Consider the following 4,662-nt stretch of genomic DNA (forward strand, 5'->3'; position numbering starts at 1 on the left):
TAGGGGGAGCCTCATCCCCTGAAGAATGTGGATGATCAGTCATATATCTGTCAAAATAAATAACAACATGAAATATTAATAAAAGACTTATGTAATATCATATAANTTAACAAAACATGTAATAGTAATCATAGGAAATGTATAAAAGCAAAACTAAAGTGATATTAATAAAATACTTATACAGAAATTGAAAATTCATATATAAAGATATGGATTCATCATATGTATATTCTCTCATCATGATCTGACCGAATTGCATGTACATCGTTGTCAACTAGAGATTGGTCATCCAAATTTGTTGTAGTTTGAAATGAATGGTTGTCAGCAATATGAATATTAATCAGATTGTCTTCGTTAACTTCAATCTGTTTTTTGCCTTCAAGAGCGACATACCAATGGTCATACGCAGGATCTTTAACATAAAAACCTGCGATGCTTAATGTACCATGATAAACGGTTCGTCTCGGTAACTCACCTTTTGAAAATCAACCAGTGTCATACCCGATTCATCTATTTTCACACCACTCTTATTGTCAAACCACTTACATTTGAACAATGGAACAAAAAACTTGGTGTAATCAACCTCCCATATCTCTTCTATTATACCATAATATCTCATTGATCCAAGTACAGGAGATTGATCTTTTGATGTGGAAAATTGAAGTGACTCAGCTTCTAAACTGACTCCACTATTTTGTATTGTGCTTTTATCATCCAATTTCTTCGTATAGAATGTGCAATTACTGACTTCATAACCTTGACAACACACGACATCAAACTTCAAACCATTTGCAAGCCACAATAAAGTTTGAGAAGAATGTGGCTCTTTGTCAATTTCAGATTTGAACCAAGACATAAATGTTTTGTTATGCTCCATCAACTGTCATTTCTCTCATTTAAACAGTTCACACACGGACATCTAAACTTCACTTCATCGTCACTTCTCCCCTCATTACGTTGCGCAAATTGTATAAATTCCTCTACACCTCTCTCGTACTCAGCACTAATACGTGGTAAATTAATCCAATTTCAATCCATTCCTAAATTTTACAAAATTACAATTATACAATTTTCTATATAAAATTATCAATTTAATCATACAATCAATTCAGTGATACAATCATACAATTAATAATAACCATTCAAATGATCAATTCTTTATTATTGAAAATTTTAAAATTTTAAAATATTCATCTTATATTATTTTTGGGCGTTGTAGGGAACTTTTGTGGGCAACCCAACCAAACTCAACATGCACAACATCACACCCATGAATTGCTATTGAAATGGAATCGCATAAAACCAGAAATCAATTGCAAGAACATTTCATCCACCAATCAATCTGGTTAAGCAAAACGGAAAAATCAATCGCATAAAACAAATACTGATATTAAACCTGGTTGGCGCGGCGGAGAAGAAGAGTCGCGGCGGAGGTGCGACGGAGAAGCACGGGTGCGCGGAGAGGATGGCTCGTGTCAGAGAGGATGGCTCGCGTAATGGAGGAATGCTCGCGTGAGAGGATGGCCGGCGTCAATGGAGGAAAGCTCGCAACAGAGAGGCGGCACGACGGAGACGTTGGGTTTTCGTTTTCTCTGAAACTGATTGCGTGAGGATGAAAACTGTACAAAGTTTTTTTTAACCTTCAGAAGAGAATCTGCCGCGGTTCTACACTTAACCGCGGCATAAAGGGGCAATATGCCGCGGTTCTCCACCTAACCGTGGCCTATTCATTTAAAAAAAAAATAATCCATAATGGCACTTTTGAAATTTTTTTTAACTTATATGCCGCGGTTCAGCGCCCAACCGCGACATATTCTCTGAAATTTTTAAAATTTACTCAGATCAGGGAATATGCCGCGGTTCTCTAACCAACTGCGGCCTATTCCCCAACGTTTAGAATCCCCCCAACTGCCTCCCAACTGCCTTTTAGGGAATGTCAGCAGGTAGCAAGGGGAATATGCCGCGGTTCTCTGACCAACCGCGGCCTATTCCCCCTGCTACCTACTGACATTCCCCATCAGTCAGCCTCTGCAATAAATTGACAGGGGAATATGCCGCGGTTGGTCAGAGAGCCGCGACATATTCCCCTGCCAATTTATTGCAGGGACTGACTGATGGGGAATGTTAGGAGGTTACAGGGGAATATGCCGCGGTTCTCTGACCAACCGCGGCCTATTCCCCCTGCCACCTGCTGACATTCCCCATCAGTCAGCTCCTGCAATAAATTGACAGGGGAATATGCCGCGGGATTCTGACCAACCGCGGCATATTCCCCTGTTATTAAAAATTTTTTTTGACGTGGAGTCAAAGATGGTAGTTGACTGCGGTATATGCCGCGGTTAAGTGGGGAATCGCGACATATAAGTTCGTTTTATTTACAAAACTGCCACCGCGCACCATTATGCTGTGGTTTCGGATGAACCGTGGCATAATGTGTATAAGGCCTATTTTTTACTAGTGAGTTAGCTAAAATTTTAATTCGTAGGAGACTATTTTAGTATTATTCTTGCCAAATTGAGATATTCAATTCGATCTTCTTATTATCGCTCTTTTATTTTGGGATTACATTTTCTTCTTCATCAAAATTTTCAAAGTCTAAAAAAGGTTTAAAGTTAACAATACATATCAAATTGCATAATAAATATAATAATTAATGAACATTGTGAAATATTTCTTATTTATTTATTGTGATTGAATGAATTGAGACTTAAATGGATTTAGGATTTACCTAGGTTCTAGGTCTCTTAATGATTTCTCTTTTAATTTTTGATTAGTTGATCTTTATCTTATTTTAATATGTTGATTTAGTTAAAATATATGATTAAAGAACGATGTAGTTTTAGATGGATGATATCATCTAGATTTTTTAATTATACAAGTATATTTTTTAAAGATTTAAAAAAATTAGAAATGTTTTTTTATTATTAAATGTATTTAACATGTCTACTTATTAATACTGAATAAATAATGGATTACAGTCCTCTTATATTATTAACATGGGTATTATAATTGTAATAACTCAAAATAAAAATATTTTTTATGAAAAAAATTAAACACATTTAGTATTTTGGAATGACTCTTGAGACATATTCATAAAAAAAAGCTGTAAAAATTAAAACATTTTTGTCATAAACATTTTTGGCATGAATTTTCTCACCTTAAATTGAAACATGAACCTTTTCTCTTTGCGAGAAAATCCATTTTAAAGCATTTTACATGATAAAAAGGACAATGATAATGAAATTCGTTAATCAATTGATATAAACAAGTGAAATATTTAATACTTAACATTTGAATAATACTTTTGATATTTATTGTTTATGATTTAATTTGATTTAAAATGACTATTTTGAATTATTTATCATTTTAAACTTTTAAAAGAGTTAATTATTAATCATTTTGTAATTTATTTTTTATATTCATATATCTACCCAGTACAATGCAAAACATATTAGAGATATATGAGTTTACGTCGAATATGATTATATTTAAAAATTAATAACATTCAATAGATTTAATAATCATGTTATAAAAATATTAAATTACAATTATTGTCAAACTAAAAATTGTAATTCATTAATAATTAATAATTAATAATTAATAATTAATGAATTTTATAAAAGTTTCTTTAATAATTCTGTTAATGCTAATATATTTTTTTCCTAGAAAAAGGTCAGCTTTTACTTTTGAGTATTATATCCTAACTCTCCTTCAATTTTCTTTTGGATTTAGTGAAATGAATACGGTTGGATATAAATTGGTGAGTTGAATATTAAGATAGATACTTGGATTAGGTGAAGATTATTTATATATGGTAAATGAATTTGTTTGGCAACTTTGTCTTTATTGTTATATTTGATTTTTGATTTGTAAAAAAAAATGATGAGTAGAATATTAAGCTAAGATTAGGTGGAGATTAGATGTATATTGTCAATGAATTTGTTTGGCAGATTAAGAATTTGTTCAATTTTGTTTTTTTAAGAACTTGATGCGTTTTAAATTATTGTTGAACGTAATTTAGGGATTGCATTTGTTTTGCTCGGCATTAATTAATTGATGAATCAACCTTAAATGTTCTTTAGAAATTTAATGCAACAATTACTACCATCTTAATTGATTTATTGAATCTTAATTGTGGTTTTTGATTGCTTATATTGTCTATTATTGAAAAAAAGAAGAAGTAAAGATTCACTTGTAGATGAAAAGAGTTAAAATTTTTATAAATATGGTATATCAATATTTATGAGAGTGAGTATTCTTTGGAGAATGCTAGTTATATGTATGGGATCAACATGTGTAATATGTTTATGTTTTTACTGAAATAATACTTACATGAAAAGTATAACAATGTAATAAATAGTAGTAAAATAGTAAATAATAACCAACATATCAAACGGTTGATATTTAGTTTGGTGATATTTAGTTTATAATAGGTTAAAAGTTTTTTTTGTTCCCAATTTTGGTTGGAAAAATTCGTTTTGGTTGATTTTGTGTTCAATTTGGTCCCAAAGAACGAATTTAATGTTCAATTTGGTCCTTTTCAGTAACTCCGTTAAAATTTTTAACGGCAACGTGTCCAGATGTGCAACTGCTGAGTGAGGTGTCATTTATTGGGTGACATGGAGTGGTCAGTGGCATTTAAAGTTATTTTGATTTTTTTTT

The sequence above is a fragment of the Vigna radiata genome, chromosome 3 (assembly GCF_000741045.1).
Source record: "Vigna radiata var. radiata cultivar VC1973A chromosome 3, Vradiata_ver6, whole genome shotgun sequence".
NCBI classification, from domain to species: Eukaryota; Viridiplantae; Streptophyta; class Magnoliopsida; order Fabales; family Fabaceae; genus Vigna; species Vigna radiata.